The sequence below is a fragment of the Anopheles moucheti genome, chromosome 2, assembly GCF_943734755.1.
Source record: "Anopheles moucheti chromosome 2, idAnoMoucSN_F20_07, whole genome shotgun sequence".
NCBI classification, from domain to species: Eukaryota; Metazoa; Arthropoda; class Insecta; order Diptera; family Culicidae; genus Anopheles; species Anopheles moucheti.
The window spans coordinates 3,217,247-3,242,014 of NC_069140.1; positions in this window are offsets into that span (position 1 = coordinate 3,217,247).

Here is a 24,768-nt window from a genome sequence, read left to right on the forward strand (position 1 = left end):
TTGTATTGGAGCTCCGGGGGGTTGTCTGAGCTAACGCAACTACTTTGAGCCAGAGACGGCGTATTTGTTAGTAGGATAACCAATTCCAGCTTACAAGATGTTTCAGTAGAAGAACATTCTTAGCAATTTCTGTTGTTTCTTACGTTAAATAATGACATTATTCATGAGTTTCATATAATACAGCATTTTATACTTTTACGGTGGGTCATCCTTTAATGATAAACCACGGATCGTTGTGACATAGCAATTGGGCACAATAAGACGGAACGAAATGAGCCGTTTGATGCTTATTAACAGCCAACCGTTTTGCTTCCCTTCCGGTGTTTAGTTTCTATACGCGGCACTGGAAAAGGATTTCCTAAGGACGGGTTGCGATTTATGACTCCAATGTTAATCACGCTCATCGTTCATAATTTACGACCACTTGACTCATTACCGAGGTTTAAAAATAGACAAAACGTGGTAGTTATAATTTCCCAGTTCCTTTGGAACCCAGGGGCAGGGCACTTGTGGCTGTGGTTAGAATTTTTGTATTCGTCTAGCGGAGAAGTAACCCATTTTCGATGTATTTTCTGGAAGCATTAATGGGAACTTTCTTCTTGGGCGCACATTTCGAGCAAAGGATGATCGATGGGTTGAGGATGCGCAGCGTGGGTAAGCAGAGACCCAAACTACAACCGCAAAGGAAACCTTAAGTGCAATGTGCTGTAGACAGTGTGTCGAGTGTTCGGTATCACCTGTTGCCTTAAGGGTCGTACGAGGGTAGGAAGCGCTAACAGGAGAATGCATTAGATCAGTGCCACCGATAGGTGACAGATATTATGCTAACAAGATAAGATTGAGGCTGCCGCAGTTGGGAGCCAACATTTTCGGGGGTCGAAAAAAAATATGTCGATCATGCTTAAGCATTGTTGATCGTTCGGTTTTATCGATCAACGATAAGTGAGCGAACAAAACATGGCCCAAAACCAAATGCGTGAAGTAATGTTGAGTCATTTTAAAATTATGTGGACACCACACGGTGCACTTCAAAATTCCGCAAAGATTATCTACGAAAGGGTGTTTTTATGTGTTGTGCATGTTATTAAGCGCAGTATCTCGAGGCATTGTTTGGAAGATGCACTGTTTTTTCGATTGAAAGCGTTGCATTTGCGTTGATTAGTATGGATACGCTTTTTAGCAATATTAAAGTTCAATGAGCTTCAGCAGCGATAAGGACGTTATATTAATCACGTAGCGGCAATATGCAGGATCATGCATTTAATTATAAAAGTAATATGTTGCAACAAACTTTAATTGAGTTTTTTAAACAAACTTTGAAGCAAATCTTAAAAACTCTTTTTTCCACTCAATCCTTTTATGATTAATAATGTGTAAAATTTGCATTCGATCTCAGTTGCTAAACCGCCAGGTCACGCGAATAATTACTGTAAGGACTTTCCTGACGGCCCGATTGCAATGCGTCACGGGGTCCGCTAATGAGCATGCGTGCGAACACCGAACCAGGTTGGCCGGACGAACAGGAGCCCACATTCACCTCGGCAGGTTGATTGCACAGGTCGTCTACTACGCCGCAACCTGACCGACACCCGGCCGGACCGCGTTCCCTTCCCGGTCCGCGCTGTGCCGATTTCCTGAGGCTGCACTGGCCCCACTGCTTCAGGGTCCAAATTGGTAGCTTCGAGCGGGCGAATCCACGAGCCACGCCACGAGCCAACGGCGAGAGAGGAAAAAACCAGCCAAAACGTGGCTAAGCAATTGCGCCAAGCGAACAGTTACCGTGCCGGTTAAACTGTATCATTAAAGCTAGACCTGCCGAAACAGCAGGTTTTCGGCAGCCGAATGATGCTGTTTGGGCAAAGGCAAAGGAAGTACAACAAAAAATGTGGGGTTTGCGCGTAGAAGCGTGCTCGGAATTAGGAGGAAGGAAGCTAGCGACTAGTGTACGATAGAGCCGTACCCACCTATGGTCGAAGAGTTTTATAACTTAAGAGAAATGAGACCTTCTAGTGTAAATGATGTTCAAATGTTGAAGAAGAGTAAGAGCATTTCTTAACTGAAATATCGTTCAACGATATTTAATTAATCAACCAAAAATGAAAGCAGAAACAACTGCTAGATGTCAAGACTTTTCCCGTGAGCCTCCAAAATCGTACAGCGGATTTCAAAGTGCCCAAAAATAAGTAGCCCGTACCTAGAACTGAACATCGGGCGAACGGCGCAGCCTCCACGGGAGCCATGTTTTAAATTTCCAATTATCTACGCACGTGTTAATGATTGCCAGGTATTGGGCGGGCTGCCGGTGCCTAACGTCCAGGCGCCTCGGGTCCGTGTTATTACGTGCCGCCTTCAGCGCCATCAGTTGGCGGCACTGGATTTGGGCAATGGCCCTTCAAAACGGGCGCATACTTTCATCCCGACTGCTTGCACTCGCGCATGCCCTGGACCTGGTAATTGAATGTTCAAATCGGGCTCCACACACTCCCAAATCGGGTGCTGCCAGAGCACCGAAATGAGTGCTTTGCTTCCCGTCCCTGTTTTCCCGTAAATTTTTATGTTACACCCCACCGCTGCAACCCACCGCAGGCTAATGCCGTGCTGGAGAAAGGAAATAATTGAAATGCTTCTAATTACGGCCAGAATTATGTATGCACGTTCCATGCGCGGCCATTCGCAAGATCTTTCTACGGGCGCACAGCGGCGAGCGGCACCGATGGGCTTCCGATTGCGCATCGATCGTGATCAAACCGATCCACTGGTTTAACTTCCCTCCCCCTTTTTCCACCCTTCCATTCAACCGCCACCACCCTCCGGAGCGATCCGGATGATCGTTCCCTGTAAAGGGAGACCGCGATTGACCGTTTTGGGCAGGCGGAAAATCTAATTATTCCGGCAGGCACTCTGTTTTCGAACACCGTTTGGAACGGATCGGTCCACATAAGGGTGCCGCTGGATGCCTCCCCCAAGGGTGGGGGAAACAGAAAAGCGGGTGGGCAATTTTGGAGCAATGAGCCACTAACGGCATCAGGTTTGGTGTTCGCACCGGTTTGGCTTGCGTCGTCGATCTGGCCATGGTGATAAATACGGGCGCTTGGCTCGATATGCAAACTGATCATTATTCGCGCGATTGTAGTCACCGTTCAGTTTTGGAGTGGTTTATAATGTCACCGGATTTTCGGATGGTCAAAGCGATAGGGAATAGCTAGGAGAAGAGCACTGAAACTCCTATCATACGATCGATGCTGTGGTGACTTTGTTGCTGTTTGGATGACCTATTCCCACATCGGGTGTTGCACGATAGCTTACAGATATTGGAACGTGGATTTATAAAATGTCTCAATTCTCTTACATTTTCAGGTTGGTTTTGACTATAGAAGTATCCTCATCAAAGAGTCTTCGATCTTGGTAAAATGATCGTTTATCGGTACTATGCTCTTTCAGAAAATGTTGAAGTTGCTAAATCTTCCGATATCCTAAGCATTCCATAAATTCTGCCGAAAAGCCTTTTTGCAAATTTATCCTCTTCCTTATTGCTCATTCTACCAGATTGCGATATAATTCGTACATACAAGACACGAAAAAAGCTTCTTAAGCAATGACTATTATTGCTAGAATTGGTTTGATAAAAAGGTCTGAGCTCAAAGGTCACTATGGCATTGGGAATCTGATTATCTCTAGTATTTAATCAAAGACGTAATATAAGGGATCATTTTTAAGTTAAATACAGCAACAGACCGTTAATTCAACTCGTTCATCTGCTGAGATATTCTTCAATTTCCCAACGATGTTATCCTTTTGTCTCAAAACTCATCACACGACAGGAAATAGCCCAAAAAAACTCCTTCCGCAACTGACCCACAGGACATCCAGCTGTTTTTCTTCACGGTAGCAAACAAATCATCGGTTTCCTTTCGATTTCGATCGATTCCTGCTGCCGGAACCGTATATCCTCTACTTCAGTGTGGGCATTTTCCAGCATCACACTCCAGATGGTCGATCTGCCCGCGGGAACCCGCGGATCCGGAGACCCGATTTGAATACTCTGCTCACGGGCCGTGTAATATTTCGTTGGCGGAGGAGACAAAAAAAAGGATGACGCACGCAAGGTCCTACGTACATATAATCGTTTTTCTTCCATTACTCCCGTCGGAAGCGGACGTGAGATTTTTTTCCCATGCTCGTCAACGCACGTTAGCGTAATAATAATAAAAAAATATCCCAAATACTCGCCCATCCCGACGGAACAGCTACCACCGGCCGAATGGATCTTATTTGTTGTTGCCTCATCTTGGCCGCCTCTCAAGCCGCGAAGGATAATCATGAACCGCGACCGAAGAAGCGTGGGAGCGTAATAGTAGCGAAGAGAAATAGAAATAGAGAAAAGGAAATACGCCGCCATCGTCCGCGACGCGAAGGCGAGTGAGAGTATCCTTTTTCTAATGGCGCATCTGTGCCATCGAAGGCGCGCAATCCTGCGGTTTCGTACGATCACGTCACTTCCGTGTGTGAAGGATTTGTCACCATTTGCCGCGAGCGTGACGCAAGGACGTGTGAACCCGGCTTCCCACGGTTTGAGGGCGTTACCACACTTGCGCTTTCGAAGGATATTCGTGTTTCCTCACGCAATGCGCTCACTGCTATCACCAGATGGGTGTCATATACTTGTAACAACAAATTAGATTCTCTGCCCACCAGATGCGCATTTGTGATTGTGTGTGTTTTTTAAAGGATTTGTGTGAAAGTTTCCTAGAAACGATCCGTTTCTCATTTTGATCAAATAACCGATGCGTAGTTGCGTAGTTAATGTAACAATATTTTATTTGAAAAAAATCACGAAAATGCTGAGTAAATTTCTCCTAAAAGTGGTCTTCTCCACACAGAATATATTATGTCAAATGAACCATAAACTGGTTAGCGCTTGTGTTCCGGGTCGTATGACAACTGCAACTCCAATTAGGACCTTCTCAAGTGTCTTGTTCTGTGGTTATGTTCTCAGCGGTAGTCCCAAACACTGCAAGGGGCACTTTGCAAAAGGGACCGTTTGAAATATGAACATTTGACCAGAATGAAGGCTGAAAGAGAGGAACGAGTGCAAGATAGCCTTTTCTTCTATTTTTTGCCATAAATGATAGCGAGTTTATAACGTTATACGTTTTTTTAAGTCTTTTATATCTTAAAAAAATTACCCACCGAGACCATTTTTTCTTTAACGGCACGTGCCGCAAGAAGAGATTTTTTTTTAAATAGTATAAAAATATGCAAACAATAATCTAACTCTAAATAGAAAAAAAAATTTCATACGACAATCAGTAGCGTGATTTCGGGAGCGTAAAAATGAGATAAAACACTTCGCTTCGCGGCTCAACTGTCGCATCCCAAATGGTTTATGGCTTCCGCCGTGTGTAGCAAATGAAAACAAAAAAAAATCTTCCATCGTTCGTCGATCGTTGGGAATGTGAAAAAATAGAATCTGTGGGAAAAAAGTCCTCTCACCAAATGGATGCTCTTGCCATCAATACTCCTCAGGGAAGCCACATGTCGCGTTGGGTACATTAAAACGAATGCGTTCTATGTGTCAACTATTACTCCTTCTTATCTTTTTATGTGTTTTGAGAAGAATTTATTTCTTTCAACTTCTTTCCCCGATAACAATTATATCCTTTCCAATTGCATCTCACGCAAAAGCGATTCTATTGCTCAATGTGCCCATCTCCATATCAGTCACGTCTCGTTTCCCATGATAAATGCTGGTGAAATTCGTACGTACAGTGTTTTTGTCGCGAAAATCAAACACCAACGGGTGTCGCATTGTGTGTATTTTGCGCATTGTTGTACCCGGCCACAGCAACAAACCGTTCCGCCGTTGTGTGTGATGCATTTTTATGCAAATTTCCCCAGGCCCCGTCCCAGGAGCGATTAGAGTCATTAGAACGATTCTTATTGCTGCCTCGAAGTTCTCCACGGCACTCACAGGATGCATCCTTGTGTGAACATAAATCAGTTCCGATGCCGACCGAGTTTGGGAAGAACAGCTGGCGCCAGATACTTAGCGCGGGGAGAAGACGGCACCATCGGGACCGGGATCGATCTATTGTAGCGAGCATTGTGTACCTTTCACACATTTATCAATAAATATCCAAATAGAGCGTAACATCTTCGTTGGTATGGTAAAATCAAGGAAGAAAAAAGGTTCGAACCGATTGATTTGCATATGAAGAAGCTCCTTCGAGCTGCTTGTGTTAGAGGGATGGGAGGCGCCGAATTTTCCCAAGCATACACACAGCCTGATTTGCATAGTTTCAGATCAAACCCAGCCTTTTAATATTGGGAAGCAACCCATCCAATCCATCCGTTCGATCACAAGAACCCTTTCGTTTTCTTTGTGGAATACGGTTTAAGATGGGTTATAAAAGCAACAGCATCAAGAATTGATCGTGATCAATAGGAAATATTTGGTTAATAGTCAATCGAATTTGCATACTGGCGCCCCGGTCTGCGGGACGATCGGTAACCGTGAAAGGATAGAAGCGTGCATTTTGTACATTCACTATAGCAATTGTTGTCGCTTTTTGTGCGTGGAAAACCCGTAAAGGTGTTGGGAAAGTCGTGTGTCCCAACATTTTGGGGTGGCTGGAATCTTTCCGTCGGTTATCGGTCACCGGGCACAATTAATTGTTGTGTTGCTGGAGTGTGTCAAATTAGACGATTTTACACCATTTCTGTCTCGAACTGGTGGAAAAATAATTGAACAAAAAAATAAAAAAAGTTCCATTAAGCCAGGACGGCGGAAAAGAGTTAACTGGAGTTGATTTGTAATGATTGATTGGTTTGTGTGTGTTTCCTCCCCAAATTGGTTTGGGAGAGTTTGTGCAACGTGGTAACAGGAAGTTACAGTAACGTATGACGAATGTCTGATTGATTGATTGTTGGTTTTGCAGGCGGATGGCGTTATGTCAGGGAAATTGTGAATCCACCATCGAAACGGGTTGAATTGATTTGTCACATCAGCTGGTTACGTTGTTTGGTGATTGTGCAAAATGGCGTTTTAAACATTTTCCTTCTATTAATTTGACTCTTTATACATATTTTTCATTCTTTATTAAATTCTGTCATATACTTTTACATGTTTCTTTCCAAACGTTTAGCTTGCACGAATTTAAAAACTTCCCTAGCCACATGCTTTATGTTGGTACCGTTGTTTAAAGTTTAGTTAATGGTACATTTTTTGCATTTCTGTCCCGTGTTCTGTCCTTTGGGGAAACTTTTATTCCCATGGTAATGGTTTTTTTCTCCTTTCTGCTTGCTTCCACCACGCTGAGTCCACCCATTTACCCTTCCGGTGCCGAATTTCCTCATTAAATCCTTTTCTTTTTCTCAAACGGACGTATACCGGCACGTTTCCACGACAGTAACGACGACGGTGTACTTCCGTATCATTTCTTTTCTGTTTAGAAACGTCGCGTGTTTTTTTCTGAACATCGCTCTCTCTATTTGCTTTCTTTAACGCTGCGCAAGGATGCGATCTATCTTCGCTCTATCAGTGCGTCTAATTCCACGGCATAATCATTAATTTATATTTACTGGCCCATGCGCGTTACACAATTTGGTTGCTTGCCGGGAGCCCTTTTGGATGGGATCTTTTTTTTCCACTCGCCCTTCCGGGCGAATCCTTTTTTTTTTCTTCATCTTGCATCCTTTCTCCTCTTCTCTGGCTTGTGTGCAATCATGCACTACAGCTGGCCGGTACACGGTGAGCGGTGGATTCTAATTTGCATACGGGAATCGGTCTTTTTTCTCGTCACGGGTCGAGACTTTTGATGATCGAAGAAAATCATTCCCTTTGGCTGCGGTTTTAGGATTAGAGCGTCCTGTTGTGTGGATGAACCCTTTTTTTCAACTAACCGGTACATTGGGTGTTTGGACGAGAAAGTTTGATGTGACAGGAGAGGTATGGTGCCGGATTTTTTAAATTTCCTAAAGAAATTTGATTGATGATCTAATGATGAAGGAAAAACTGGAAGTTGTGTTAATGTCCTGTATCTTATGCTCTTTAATATTTTTGCTACGTATAGGGATATATTCTCTCGAAGCTCGAAGCTAGGAATTTTTGGTAGGTATTTCTAATCTGTACACTGCCACACAACGAAGTTACAGTTCTTATATGTACAAATCAGAATCCACAATTACCCAAATATCTAAGCACTAATTGATTAGAAATCTTCATCAGAAGTTTTTGTGTTTGTTCTATGCCCAGAATACTGTCAAATTATTATGTTAAAAGTCCCTTCTAGCCTCGGTGAACAAGAGCAGGATCTTTAAAGAATTTTTTTTAAATATCCTTAATGTTGACAGTAACTCTGCAGAAAGGTTTAAAAAAAAGTCAATAAACACTTTAATGTGTTAACTTGAATGAGCTTTTTTCTGGAAGTATTTCGAATTCGACATCTCAGAGGTGGCTTTTCTTGTGAGTGCATTACACAACAATTCATTAAAGAGCTTCTAATTTTATATCTCTCTATAATAATTACCAATCTATTTTAAATATTATCTGCTTGAAACACTAGCTGAATGCTTCTGTTAAAAAAAACAAGCAAAAAGATAAAAAATTACCATAAAAAGTGCACCAAAAGTTCGTTACCGTGCATCATAAAAACCGTTGGGCCACGGATTTGCTCAAGGTACGATCGTTGATCCGGTGAGCTGTTGGCTTACACTCCCGGAGTTCCGTATCCTGCGGCGAAATGTTGTCAAAGGCCCATAATCACCGCCAAGCCAATGTGTCTTGTGAACCATCATCGCGACTAGAGCAAGAAGAAGTGATGTGATTTTTTCCTGTTCTGTATGTTCCTTCCTGTTCCGGAAGATCACGTTGTTCTCAGGGTCTAAGATGGACCAAAAAAATGCCCATACTCACCGGTACCCGTGAAGGACCCCTTAACGGAAGGAAGATTATGAAAATGAGCTGGTTCGCTTGGGTGATCTGTCTTCCTCGTTCTGGGAGACGTTTTTTTGTGCATTGTTTTTTCCTCGTCCATTTTAGACTGAAGTAGCCCTGATACATCGTCGACTGCACTCGCATCATCACGAAGCGAAAGGATTGTGTGTGAGCATGCCAAGATGGCACGGCGGTTGACAACAGGTAAGGACATTTGAATACATACGTATCCCTCTTATTTCCCTCAAGGCACACTTCAACGGGGACGCGTCTTTCTCTACTGATCCCGAAAAACGCAGTCCGGAAGAAAAATCCTTTTCGAGCTGCAAGTCATAATGAGATGCAGGAAGCAGGAAGCGTTTTCGAGGTCGCACCGGGAATCCTGGGTAAGCGCGCGCGTGTGTGTCTGTGCGGTGGGTACAATGGGAAAAAAAGAACCCAGAACACAAAACCTCACACAGGGCACGACTGAGAGCACGACCCAGCGTTTGTATGTGACCGTGTGTGGCGATGGATAATGTGTTTACTTTTATTGACATAATTAATGATTGATAACAATTTATATGCAGATTGCCGGGTTTCGATATCGGGCCGGCGGCGTATTACCGTAGGTTTCGGGTGGCTCTTTTCTTTGTAGCCGATGGGCGATCCTGAAGATCCTTGGGCATCTGGGGTTGGTTGGTTACATCTTAGCCAGCAGCCATTTCGGAACCCAAATTTATCATAGTCATGCGCGATAGTGTGACTGAGCGGTGGAAGATATTTTAATGTTTAAAAGGATTCACACGGCTCGAAGCTTGGTAGATACAGCCCCGAGCTAATCAGCTGTGCTGCTCAAGTCGTGTGAATAAGTGACACCATTTTAGTGAAAAGATCGTTCGATCTGTGATGCGATGATCGTCAAGATCTGCGATGTGTAGTACAAAATATTGATATATTTAAATATTTTACGACTAAAGATTGTTTCATTCCAATTCCAAGTTTTAAATGTTATATTAAGTGATAGTAGCGATAGAAGAGAAGGTATAGGTAGATTTATAAGATCAGTGAAAAAAGTCTTGTCGATATGACGAGAAGAATGAATAAACGACCATGAAATCTCAGTACACAAACATGTTCTTAATGCAAGAAATATTTACACCGATTAGTCAAAAGCGTTATCTGCAATATTCAACTTGATCGTGATTGAAACATCTTACCCTGATTGATACCACCAGATTGTTCCGGACTGCCGAAGAAAAAGAGCGACGAACCTGTGTCCAATATAAATATTTTCATTGAACGTGATTGAGTGATAAAAATAACAGAAAAGGCAACTTTCGCAAACACTTCCCCTCGGGACATGCTTTTCGCCACATACAATTCGAATGTACCATCCGCGATCGGTTCCTCTGCCAATGTTCGCGATGAAATCTATTAGCAACGGAGCGAAGGGAAATGCTATCGGGAAACCTTTTAACACGCAAGAAAAGAAGAAAAAGAATCAGCCTATATGGAGGGTTGATGCGAAAAGATAGAATCGGTGCAATAGGCTAAACATTTCAATTAACCGCACAAGCATTCACACTAACAACATAAAATTGATGATGGCGAATCAATCAATAGGTTTGCTGTTTTGCAGAAAAAGGGTTTCGCTTTTTTTTATTTTACACACGGAAGGGTAGTCCTAGGGACCTAGGGAGTGTTTGTAACAGTGCGAAAGGGAGTTTGTTTTCTGCCACTCCCTACGGCAAGCCGCATCGGCCGGAACCGAAGTATAACGTCAGGATAACAAGACCGATGACGAACGGCTCAACTTTTTCTGTTGCATGGACGGGAATCCTTTATGTTTCTATTGTGATGATTTTTGTTCTTTGCGAAGACTGTGCCGTAAGGGGCTGAGGAGACAATTCTTCTGCAATAAAATGATATTTATGCGTGCGGTATGGCTTTTGCAACTTTTGCAAGTCCCCTGATGCAGGGAGCTGCATTGTTGCACTGACGCACAGTGGGTTTGAGGAATTTTTTAATTTTATTCTTCATTGTTTAGAATTTTGATGTTGCAATTAGTGCATTAGAAAATTTCAATGATTGCCTTTTATAGCTTTAACAATATTTCAAATGCTTTTTTATAAAAAAATATACAAAACACAGTGCCTTCAGCTTTAACTGACTACCGCGAAGCCATTTTTAGATTGTTTTAAAAATGAAGTTCATGATTTTACCGCAGTATATGTGGAAGTCTTCGCACCAGTGGAGGATCAATCCCTTTGGAGGCCAAGGGCGGAATTTTTAAATGGGGACCTATAATTTTGCTACGGCATTATCGGTGTTAGGGAGTTGTACTTCAAACATGATTTAACAACACCAGCAAAGTCTCGGAAAGAAAGCTCCCTTGCGTACACCTCAGAGTTCTGTTGCGTAGCCCTGTAAACGGGCCTAGTAAGCTACTCTATATATAAACGTTTGTATGCGCTAAGGAGAGCCATAACGGCACTACTTAAATCACGTTTTCTATGATTCACGTACATTTCCGATTCCTGATTAGTCCAACGCCTTCTACGATTTTTCGCCCAAGGTACAGTTTTCAATCGGTTTACTTCTTCGGTAACAATCAGAGAAATTTCTTAGAAACCTTTATCGGTCTTGTTGATTTTTTAGGCGATGAACAACACAATTGTTTTCAGATTTCCGATACCAGGAAAGCATGTTTTTCATGAGGTGACACCTGCAGTGAGGAATTAATTTGCCCATCACTATTGCATTGCATACTATCAAACCTGTAATAGCGATCACGCTAGTGTAAGGAAGATGGATAACACGGAAAACATCCTTTATTTTTCAAATTCCATACAAACCAGCTATTTTCAGATTGCCGATACAAGGAAAGCATCCACGGAAGAGGTAGCACCTAGTACAGCAATTTTGGTCGAAAACCGCCGAAAGGTATGCAATATTCAAAACATTAACTTTCCCGTTAATCGAGAAAAATTTCTTCGAAAACTACCAGTTTCCGAATATATAGTACCAGGAGAGCATCCACGGAAGAGGTAGCTCCTGGTACTAGCGCCGAAAGGTATGCAATGTTTATATAGTGTATAAACATTACATACCTTACGGCGTTTATATGGTGTATAAACATTGCATACCTCACGGCGTTTATATAGTGTATAAACATTGCATACCTTACGGCGTCTATACACTACATAAACATTGCATACCTTACGGCGCAGTACCAGGAGCTACCTCTTTCGTGGATGCTCTCCTGGTACTATACATTCGGAAACTGGTAATTTTCGAAGAAATTTTTCTCAATTAACGGGATTAATTAGTGTTTAAACATTGCATACCTTTCGGCGGTTTTCGACCAAAATTGCAATCCCAAGTTGTTGCATATAAGATGTTGCATGCCAGATGTTGCGCAACATATGTTGCGCGACATATGTTGTATACCAGATGGTGTGCAACACATGTTGCGCAACATGTGTTGTGCAACATGTGTCGTGCAACATCCTGGTACTCGGCTGGTGTTACCAGGTGTTACCTCTTGAAAAACATGCTCTCCTGGTATCAAAAATCTGAAAACAGCTGGTTTGTATGCAAACCGTTGGTCCTGGTGCAATTTCGTTTATACTTTAAAGTCACAAAGTCGATATTCTTTTCTGCATTTAATTTATCACATAGAAACAAATGTTTTATATAACCAAGGAAGATGTTTTTGATCAATTTGTTACCTTTTAAATTAATTTTTTGGTATAAATTAGCTCTGCTGTTAAATTTTCAAAAATCGCACAATCGGCACACATTTTTTGGGGCCTCCAATACGGCGAGGCCCTAGGCAACCGCCTACTCCGCCTACCGTTTGATCCGCCGCTGCTTCGCACTTCTACTTCCACTTCCTAATTAAGTTTTCTGGGCTGAAAAACATGGTTAATGGTTCTTCTTTTCAAAGTTGAATATCTTGAAAGCCTTGTATTACTCGAACGCGCTTTACTCCATTGGATTTTTTCTTTACATAATTCCATATACAATTTTCTATTTTCAACCGTAGCCAAGCCCATAGTGCCTTTTGGTGCGATCGGTAACTTTTGCGCCCCGTAAGTAATTTTGAAACACAACACCGCAAACCACCGCACACGCTTGCTGTGCAAACAATGAACATAATCGAAGAAAAGCCCTTCCGGGCGTGTGCACCAGATTGTTGGCGATATTCCCTCTGGAGAAAGGATGCAAAGACCAACCCGATGACGTGATGCAACTGCACTTTCTTTTCCTCCTCACAAGTAAAAGGGTGTTTCGTTGAAGGAATTGGCAAAAGAAAAAGGCATTCCCCAGCGGAACAACGACTGTTTTGCGCACGATTATTGCGAAAGCCCCGAGATGTACCTGAAGATGATTAGGGAGATGATCGGTTTGGTAGGTTCGGATTTGCGAAGGGATACGTGCTCGAGTGCGTTATGAGTGTGTTGTCGGTACAATCGATATCGCTTCCATTTAGCAGTGGCCGGTTATCGAAATCGGTCTCATTGTGCTGCATTGTGTCTTGTATCGTCAGCCATGGCACAATGGTCGTGTAAAAGGATTCCAATAGCGCTTAGAAGAGGGAACGTTTTCTTTGTGTCTCTTCTGTTTGCCATTTCTCCATTGTACAGCCATCCATCCTTTTTTTTTGGCCAAACAACAGCAAACGAAGGAAAAAGGTCCTGCCTGAAAGAAATGCGGAAATATCAACACGCAAACGGGTGAAATGAAACATGAAAACGCAAGCTAATAATTTATTCGTTTATAAAGCATTTACACGGATTGGCAAAATGGGAACGAGCGATGATTGCCGAATTGCAAAGGACGATCGGTCGTTAAATCGTTGCAAAAAGGGGTAAATAATTCTTTATTAAAAAGAAATATCTGTCGGCGACAGTTGAGTTATGATGAGGTGTATCATTGGCCGGGAATTCGGAAAGGCACAGGAAGCGGAGACAACAGAACAAAAACACCGAATGGGTGTCTTGCATGGGTTGTTTTTCGGTAAGGATTCCTATTGTTTGTACGATTTATGCAACCACTTGTGAAAACCTCCCGGTAGGGTGTTGTGCGCATTGTGTGCGGTATGTAACTGTAAAGCGTGAGGTTGAAGAATTAGGAAAGGATAAGGATTTGGAATAAGGACATTGAAGGTATTGACACATTGTTTTGCTTGTAAAGTAGATCAGTGATTTTAGTTGAATATCCACTTCGGATTTTACACTTGGAACAGAGCAAAAACAATCATCTTCGATCTCATACATTTTAATATTAAATTTATTTCATACCATTTGGGGTATAGTTTTACTATCATTTCCGTTCATGAAACATTGTCGTTTCGCATTTATTGGAAGATGAAAATCGTTTATATCAGTTGATCAATGTAGCAACATAAAAATCAAAACAAACAACTGTCACCCAAACACAAGACATTCATCTGGGAAAGGAAAATTCACACTCTTCGTATTGTGCCGTTGCATTGTGGAAAGAAAGAGTCCAGGCCAGGGGGAAGCTGCTAGGACCGATGATTGCGATGCGCGATGGAAAAAAGTTCTCACCCCGCGAATCCTTAACATGATTTTCAGTTTTTTTCCATCCTTCACTCTTCACTCACACCGTACCGTGAAGGATGTTGGTTAATGGTTTTTTGTTGTTGTGTGCCTTCTTTCCAGGGATCACTCAACCCTTTGACACTGGGTGCGCTGCGGACCGAGGACAGCGCAACAAGGATAACTCATTTGAATAATATGCAAATTCGGATCATTTCTAATCTGAGGCGAGAAGGGTGTTTTAGGGAGATGTTCGTGATCGGGCACGGCGACGATCGTTGGAAGAAGACCCGGGACGAGACTTTACGAGACTATATGCGCGTATGGCCCTGGCGGCCGGTTTCTTTCTTCGATAGGTTTTTTTTTGTCCCTTTTGTACCGGGTACAATAGTTTGAGGCCGTTTGAGTGAATCTCCGGTGTCTTCTGGCGTAATCCTTTTTTTCGGCGCAAAGGGCGTTGAAGGTAGTGGAGTAGCGAGTTTTTGTTTCCCACTAGCAAAAATCTATCTTTCCCGAGGTGAACTTGTTTCCATGGCAATGAACTAACTCATTGGAACTAATTCGAAAGAGAGAAAGAGATCGAAAATGAAAAATAGCTAATATACTGTTACTGTACATTCAAAGTAGTACAGTATTAAAAATGATACTTAATCATATTGGATATTACATAACAAAATGCATAAAAGAGAGTATAATTTCGTATGGCTAAGATCGTTACGTTGTGCTGCAATATGCGTGGAAAATTAAATCGATTTTCATTCTAAATATTAACAACCTAACCAAAAGGACACGCAAGTCTTCCTTTCATAAAATTCCTTATCTGCGAAAGATAAATGACTGACATGATGTTGTACCTATAGTTCATTGCCAGATTTTTTTTCATTCGGCTTCAAACGCCAGAGTGATAATAAGAAAAAAGAGAATGTAATCTTGACATTCTTGCGCGGAGTTCCTCACCCATCCTTACCGGAGTGGGTCCTCATCCCTCATGCAGCAAACCGGACGGACGAAACAGGACTGTCATCATTTTGGTGGAAATAGACGCAAAGGGGGAGAAAAAATCTATCGCCCCGAGAAAAACCGGCCGGCAGTGCCTCAGTCAGTGCCGTCCCGTTTTGGCAGTTCTAATTTTCATTGTATTGTTAATGTATTCAATCTCGCGGGCTCGCGGAACAAGTCTTTTTTCTTCGGTACGCAGGACGCCAGCCTTCAGTTTCGGTTCTTTTTTCCCAAACCTCCTTGCTGTCTTTATCACGTAGACACTCATACACATAAACGTAGGGCCGTTTTTGTTTAATTTCCTTCAGGTTTTTTTTGTGTTCAGCCCTATTTGCTGTTCCGCCGGTTTCTTATCGCCAAAAAGGATTGTTTTTCGTTCGCCGCGCAAGACAAGAAACTGCGCAAGGCACCCGAACAGATAGGGTAATTTTTTGTCCTCCCCTTTTTTTTTGTTCCTAGCTAGCAACCACCAACCAGGATACCACGTTTTATTCGTTTTTTTTCCTGCTTGGTTTTGTTTTCCACAGCTCGTCCGATTCACCTATAACCTGGTGGCTGAAATCATCTCTAATACATGCACCGTTTATCTTGCGATATGATTCAAGATGAGGTTGCTTCTGCCGGTTTTACCGGGCCGCGACAGAATCGACCCGCAGCACCCGAAGCTGATTTGTTTTGGAGAGTGTGAGAAAAAGCTAAAGACACGAAAGGAACAAAAAACACCACGGGAAGTTGCTATCGGGCGAAAATTTGAAGTTAACAAATGAGAAATGCCTGAATCGTGGAATGATTGCGGCCAGAGCGGGATGAGACGCCTTTTCTGTCCTTGAATGGGAATGGGAGATTTAATTACGACACTTACGCTGTGTGTTGGGCTGGGTGGTTGGGACATTTAACCGTCACTTTTTTTTATTAGTTCATTGGCTTGAGATTATCAGAAGAAAAACCGGGTTTAGAACCGGGGATGTGATGCTGCAGATGTGATAAACTGGGTGCTTTAAATTGTGCGATCAGATTTAAACGGCTTTTTTCCGAACAAAGCAAGTATTTTTCGATCGAACCGGATTGGGATTTTTTTGTACTCGGTTTAGCGAATTGGTAGTAATTTTATTTGTTTATGTTCTCCAGAAATTTTAGCATACATTTAGTTAAGATCAAGTTAAATTGATGTATTCTCGACCAAACTCACTCGAAATGAGGTGCTCTTGCTCGGTTCTCAACCTGACGACTCCCAATGACACCCAGGCAATGAGAATTCGATTCCAGCTGCGGTATCATATGATATACATTAATGAATTTTTAAGACAATCTTAAGTAAGACTAGCTGAACAAATTGTTATACTCACAGTGGGGCAGTAAAATGCAGTGTATTTTTTATCTGTAAAAGTACGAAAAACAGGTGTCTTAACTACATTCAATAACAAGCTTACCCTCTGTACAAATGTAATTTTAAGGCGGCCATATTTTCAGGGCCATTTTTTGTTTCCAATTTACCGTTGAAATGAAGGCATTATTCTTCTAAAATATGGAAAAACCAAGTCGAAAAAAAATAATTTAATTACTCATTTCCTTCTTTAAACGATGATTAAACGAGTTTATTGAGGATCCCGAAAACGAGCCACAAAAAACGACCGCTACGCTCCACACCCTTGAGTTGTGATCGTTCAACATCACAGCGTCGGGCGTCCCCACAAGCTGCGTGGTAGAATCGGGAAATTTTTCTTACTCACATCCGTGAAATTTTCTAGTAAAGCTACCAAGAAACTGCCTGCCATGGACGCTTTGTGCGTGGAATCGGGAACCGGTGTGTCTGTGTGGCTACATCATGCGAACTGCACAGTATAATCACTTGATTACTAGGTGCACTAATACCCGGTTGAGTTTTCCTCGTGGCTCACCGGGAGGGTTTTTTTTGTTAGTGCGTCTGTAATTTTTTGTTTGTATTTTGTGCATACTTCTTTATTCCACAATGATGCGGAGCTAGTGATGATGACGATGATGATGATGATGGGGTGAGCCAACAGTACTCGGTCAGTAGATTTTTATGGTTTATTTTTTTGTGCTCGAAGAAGTTCTCGATTCACCCAGTTCCGATCGAGAGTGTGCGCGTGTGAGTTGGGCAAGTTTTTGCTGTTGTGACGGGCGAGTATTTCGTCCTCCCTCGTTTTTCCCATTGAAACAGAGCGTCCCAAGATGGCCGCGGCAAGCGTGAAATGAGCTACACCCGTACCGATCATCAGCTCGTTTGATGCATCGGAAAATAGTTAACTCTGGGTGCAACTGTGTGGATGAGTAATTTTTGCGTGCGTTTTTTTCCATCTATCCACGGCTTCGTTGCACAGTATATTTGCTTGTTGTGCGTTTTACCATCACCACCACCCAGACAATTGGCTTAATTTTCACCCTAAAGTGTGTGGTGCGTAGGGGAGGGAGTCCATCGTTGGGAAATAAAAATGTAAAATCGGATAATTTCCAAAAGGCAGGGTATGGATACGGAGAGTGCGAGATGAAAAAATACCTAATTTCCATCCATTCCGCCATTTTCTTGCACCGAGTCAGCGAGTCTATCATGGGAGGGTATCTGAAATGTAGTGATTTTTTGTACTGTTTGAAACAAATTTTTCTTTCTACTAGGTGAGCATTGAAGCTATCGCATTGCCAGACGAGATGCAGACGATCGATTGCATATTTGATATCCGATTATCAACCGATACTGATCAGTGGCCTTCAGGACGATGTTACAGGTCTGTAGCGTCGACTGATGCCTAAATTATAAATTCATTTGATTAGAACACCATGATTCGGTAACGTATACTTATGCAAGAAATGAGTACTGTCTATCTTGAAGTTAGATTAAAAACATTTTTATTTTACGTTTAGTTTTGCATATGTATTCGTTCTCCAGACGCTTCCTTGAACCCCCAAAACAAGAAACCTAGGAAGGGAATGGTTTTTGTATAATTTAACCATCAATTGTTCACGCATGTGCGAAGGTTCTCGTTCTGGCGAATAAATTACAAAAAACGATGTTTTTTTCAAAACGAATGAATGAAAAAACACTTGTGGAGATTCCATTTTGTTACAATTTAACTAAGCCAACCCCTGGTGGAATACGAAAGTCGCGTTTTTAATTTCATGTTATTGAATTATCGGAAGTGCTACACCCCATCCCAAGTCATCATGGCCGCTTTAGTACGAAAAAAATGCCACCCAACATTTTTTTTCCTTCGTTATGTTAATAAACACTAACAAATGTGACTGTGGAAAAAAAAATGCACCAAAATTCGCTTTTACAACAGGAAGGATTCAAAGGTTGGGTTTGGGAATTATTTTTTTTAGCTAAAATTATTTAATAACATGAGCATGCAGTTGAAGGGTTACCATTAGTAACAAAAAAAAAACTGTACCATAAAAAACATTATTTGATCGCATGATGGCGTTAGACGTCGTTGCGTATCAAATGATGGGTGTCCTGGGCTTTGTTCTACATCTACGTCCTTGTCGGGGCTCAAAACGTCATGCGGGAAACTTGCATTCACCGAGCGATGAGCTTTTTAATTTAAAATAAGAGAAAAAAAACCCAATGTGTGACACTAAACATACGCACACCGTACGCAATTCCAAAATTAACGGTACCGAGAGCGGGGAAAATACGAAGCGTACCACCAGATGCCAGGCCTTTGCCAGGACGCCCCGGGATGGGAAAGGAAAAACTGTCCGCCTGACGAAGGCTGGTTGGAAAAACGCGCGTAAATGTACGTAGTCACACCACCGGGGTTTTTTATGTTTTCTCCTCCTTTCGACGATCGAAAGCTGCTCGTAGATTCCGTGGCGGGCATTAACGGCATTATGCATACGAGATGAGTTTTTTTATTCTGCTGCTTCACCAGCGTTTAAAACTATCGTTTTTTTGCTCTCTCCTCGGAACTATGGAACGGGTTTGGTGTGCGGGGTATTTTTTATGTTGCTCAACTTGATATGGAAACGGTTACTGGCACAGGATGAAAAGGATAGTTGGAAAAAAACAAAAAATCTTTAAATAAATGATAGGAAAAAATGATCTTCCAGCCTATCAGGCAGATAAAAGGATACGTTAATCGACGGTCGCGGATAGCAAACGAAAAAAAAGCACGAGGACCCACCGAGGCCACATACTAAAGGGTTACAAATGGCGGAAGCAAATAGGAAACGAGTTGTGCGTTTTTTGCTTCCATAACTTACCGCTGTATGTTTAATAAATAGAACAGTAGGATATAGTCCCGCGTCGAAAGAATGACAGCAGAAAAAACTTGATTTAGTTCCTTGTTCCGTTAGAATTATGTGTAACAGCTAGAAAAAAAAGCAGTACAAGTATTTGCCACGTATCCTGCGGACGCCCTTATGAATATTTGACTACCAACTCGGCGGGTTTTTTGACGGGCAGCCGTTGCCCGCACTGTGCTGACTTGTATTACATGGCCTACACATTGGCCCTAAAGCGAAACAATATTGTCTTTTCGGAACAAAAAATCTTAACAGTGTGCTATCGCTCCATGACCATGGGCACCGTTCTATTGCAATAATCCAATCATTTTAACACCATTGTTTCCATATACGGAGCAGCCAAAAAACCAGGCGCGACACACGGAGAGTGTAGCGTAAATGAGCTACAATGATTTTTTTTGCCTCGTTTTCACGCTTTTATAAAAAGTTACAAAATGAAAACAGAAAAACTCGTGGGAATGCATTTTTTTTTGTTCATCTGCTGGTGTGTGTTTGAATGTTTACTTGCTGCAATGACTTTGTGTGTGCAAATAGTGAGTTTTAGTTTTTGTTTACATAGCTGGGAGGTAGTTTTGTTTGCTCTTGCTGTGGGGTTGAACGCCTCATCGTTTGATGATTTGTTTGATGAGGTGAAAGAAGTAGAGTTTCTTTTTTGTAAAACATTACACTTTATTAACAATTTCGGTGCGAAGTTAGGATGAAGTTGGGTGGATAATGGTGTGCGGTTTGTGTAATGAGAGGTGTCCACGTGGTATGACGTCAGAGAGGTAAAAATTTCGTGTTTTATTGAACCTCCTAAGATTAGATTGATAAGGTGCAGGGCCACGAGAGCTAACAAATTTGTCAATTTTGCACCGCTTGCTAATTAAGGGCATTGACTTAATAATATTTTTTATCGGAAAATTATACTTTATATTGCATTTAAAGTACATCAGATTGATTTTTGGATGAAGTATAATTAATATTTGATCATTATTCCTTAAATCCCAAAAATGCTTCAAGGCGATTTCCATATAGCATCATTAAAGTTTTCGTAATACGGCGCTGACATGTTAAGACATCCTTATTCTACTTGTTAAAGTCTGTGCTGGATGAATGATAAGATTTTCTCATTCTCTTTGAAGGTATTCTGAGACTAGATCTATGACAATTTCACATGTGGCTACCTGGAAAATGTGATGTGGAAATCGGATCGGAATTGCCGGGTTGTTTGTTTACCAAAGGAGTTTTACCAAATCTCAGTTTTACGCTATTGTGCTGCACAAAAAAGCTATGCTATACTTTGAAGAATTATATGGTAATGGAAAACTATTTGAATAGCAGCTAAACCAATAGTTTAGAGAAAAGATATTATCGATAAAGAGGGTTTGCATGCTGATCCTATATTTTACTGCATAAACTGCATGCCATCTCGATAAGATCTGCTTACCATTAGCTTCCTTTTCTTCATTTGATCATGCAACGACAGCTGACTCAATTTATTCCATTCATCTCTATATCCTCCCCCAACGGAGGCGGAGCACACGAATATGATCAACAATAAACATTTAGAAATAGAAACGAAAAACTTCTCACTTTTCTTGGGCTCCTTTGGAGGTGGGTATCCCATTGAGAGGAGCAAAAAAATGGAAAGTATTTCTCCTAGGCGGATGCACCCGTTACGCGTAAAAGAAAAAAAAAAAACAAAGATCATCTCGGAGCGATCAAATGTTTTTTTTTTGAAAATCCTTTTCCTTTTTTCCCCGATCCCACACGGTGGAGGTGTAAACAGTGCCTTTCAGCTTCTGGGGATCTGTTTCTTTTATCCTGCGGTCTAGCAACAGATTGAAAAAGAGACCACGAGACCACAAGCTTACGATCAAGGAGGTTTTTTTTAACCTAGCCGTTCTTATCCTTTCGATTACTTATCCATAATGCATCGTAAGGTGTTTCGTTTCGGGACATGTGATCAATGCCGTGCTCAAGGAAGGCACTATTAGGTTAACAAAAAATCCTACCCCAAACAAAACGGAAACAGTTTGTTGTTCTACTTTCGGTTTCAATTCAGTTTCGGAGGCTTCTGGGGTTTTTTTTCTGCTGTTTGATGGCGTGCCTTCCCACTGACCCGGTGGTTGAGTTCTACAGATGATCTTGGTTTGTAAGGGGCGCAAGTACACGTCTGGCACCAGGGATTTTTTGTGGTTCCTACCAGAACCATTGGACATCGCGCACGAGCTGTGCCACGCCAGACGCCAGAAACCCCTTTTTTCTTCGTCTCCCCGCACACACATTGCGGGGGAAATGAAAAACACTTTTCTTCTTCCTGCGGCGGCTGCTCGTGCCACTCCGATCGGCGGTTGGCTCGCGTGTCCAAAAGACCCAAAAGACGAAGGAAAAAAAAGCTCTTGATCCAAAGTGGAGGTTTTTTTTATCCCTCCAAGTCCAACACAAACTCCCGAGATTACACATCTTTTTTCACGTTTTACTTTGACGCTCTCGGTCGCTTTTTTCGAATGGGCACATTTTATTCATTTGTTTTGTGATGTTTTTTTTTCGTGCATTCGTTTGTAGATGGAATCGGGGGATTTTTTGTTGTTGTATTTAGTGTCCGTTTTGGGTTTTTATGCAGAACTTTGTTCTTAGTGGAGAGGTTTTTTTTCATTTGGTTTGTTACCGGAATGGCATCAGATGCACCTCTCGGTTGCGTTGCGGTACGGGGATGAGCTTTGGGGAAGATGGGTTTGTTGCCTGTAGTTTGTTGTCCACCAGTGGTGGTAACGGAGTTTATCATTCTTACGTGGTTTGGTGGTTTTGCTTTGAATGCGCTTTAAGTGTACTTCCGTGGCGGGGATCGACTTGGGACCTTTTTCGACTGTGCCCACTGGTTGCACTGAATGCGACGGGGTCCAGGCGAGAGCAGGACACGCTTTTATCGTTCCGGAGTGTGTTCCATCTACCAACCCTCATTGAGGTAGGTCATTTGAATGCCGCCGCCATTGGAAGGCGCCAACAGCTGGCAAAGTGAGGGTAATATGTCCTTGCAGGATTGTTCTTTTTTGTTGCTCTTAAGCACATCCTTACATTAGCCGTGTGTTGATCGTTTTGTGCAGGAAAGATTGTGTTTTTTAAACCTTATTTTATTTATTCTCTTTCGGGAGTTGTGTTTTTTTTTTATATTTCGTCTCCGACGCATTTGGGGAACCGATTATTTAAAATTAATGAATATCATAACAAAGCCGTGATCAGGAACTGCCGGAATCAATCAGCTCGGACACTCCCGTGTGCCATGTGTCGAAGTCGGAGAGATGCGCATCGAATTCGATTGCCTGAAAGGCATTGTCGTTAGGGGTGACTGCGGCAAAAGGTAGCCGGCTTTGTAGGTGGTCACTGCTGGGGTTGAATGGTAAGAGAGCTGACAGAATTTCCCCCCAGGCATTCGAAGTGGGTTAAAGGGTTGTAATTATTTATTAGTACCTCACACCATACAAACAGAATAGAGGTGGCAATTAAAAGGAAGCTATCGAAATGTCTTGAAAAGTGTAAAATGCATCACACGATAAGGGTGTGCATCAGAGGAGGAAGTAAAAAAAAAACAAACATTTAAAACCATCAGGACTGTTATTAAAAGATGAATTATGCAGGTCAAATGTAAATGAAAATGTTCGATAAAATTGCTTTTGATTTGTGGTAAATTATTTCACCCTTCGAACGATTACATTCAAAGCTGTTCAATTGTTTATCAACCGTTCGATATATGCGTATGTGAATAATGAATTCCATGCAAATAGTGGGAGGATATTATTTACCATCGTTCTGACTTTATTTGTTTAAGGGTCCATTACGGCTGCACTTGGAATGTACTGTACAGAGATTTAGTGCACATTTTGAAGCCTTTTTGTTTTAATGAGTTGCGACAAGACTGTTATGGGTGGAAACAACACACTTACGAGCGAAATAAAACTAAACTGTAACTCGTCAACGAAAGAAAAACACGTCACATAAACGGGAAAGACAGCATTGAGACGAAACAAAAAAGCAGGAGAAATTCGTAACATAGCGCGGTACTGTCGCGAACAAGTGACGGTGTCTAAAATGTATAAAAATACCATCGCAAACAACCATTAGACGGTCAGTTTCACGGAGCAATTTCTACGCCGCCGGTCAACCTGTTCCATCATTGGTGGAATCGTTTCCTTTCTTTGTGTTTTTTTCTTCTTGGTGTTTCACTTAATAAAATGTAATTTTAATTAATCCCATTTGCCACAAACACGCTCATAATGAACACGTGTCAGCAGTAAAGTTTCTCGGCATCCAGCGATCGCCTAAAACTATCACGAACGAAACGAAACGAACGCCGAAAAGCGAATAAAGTTTTGAGTGTTGTTTTTGTGCATTTGTCCACTCTTTTTTCATGGGGTTCATTTCGTCGAAAAAGCCGCAAAATATAAAAAAAGCACAGAATAAACTCCAAACGATCTTTCCCCGATCTAATAGTTTACTGGTGATGTGAGCACGAGCCGTCTTCGCGAGTCAGTCGGTAATTAGCAATTACCGGTGACCTCTATTAATATTTCCTTCCACATCCTGGATAAAAGGGGGACATGGGAAGGTGGCACTGGCGGGGTAGGAATGGGCTAATTTTCCTCTCGTTTGCCGAAAGCTTTCGGCGACCTTTTGCACTCAGCCTAAAACAGTGTGTGCACCTCGTCAGCCGCGCATTTAAGTCTCGTGCGCATTCGTTCAAGCGTGCCAGGTGGTTGGGATTTTTGCGCGTAATTAAGACCGGTTGTTAGTAGGAAGGGAGTTTTATGGGTGTTACGGAATTGTGATGGCGAAGAGAAGCATTCCAGGAGGTCCACAAATTGTTTCCTAGCGCTGTTTCTAGCGGGTCCTTTTCGTTGTTTTGACGGTTGGTGGTCCAAGAGATAGAGGCAGAAGGCGCGCGGAATAAATTCATTAGTTGTGAAGATAAGAGCACTCTTCATGGTTATATTTATATCATCCTTCAATGGATGTTTATAAGAAAACCTTACAAAATTCCTA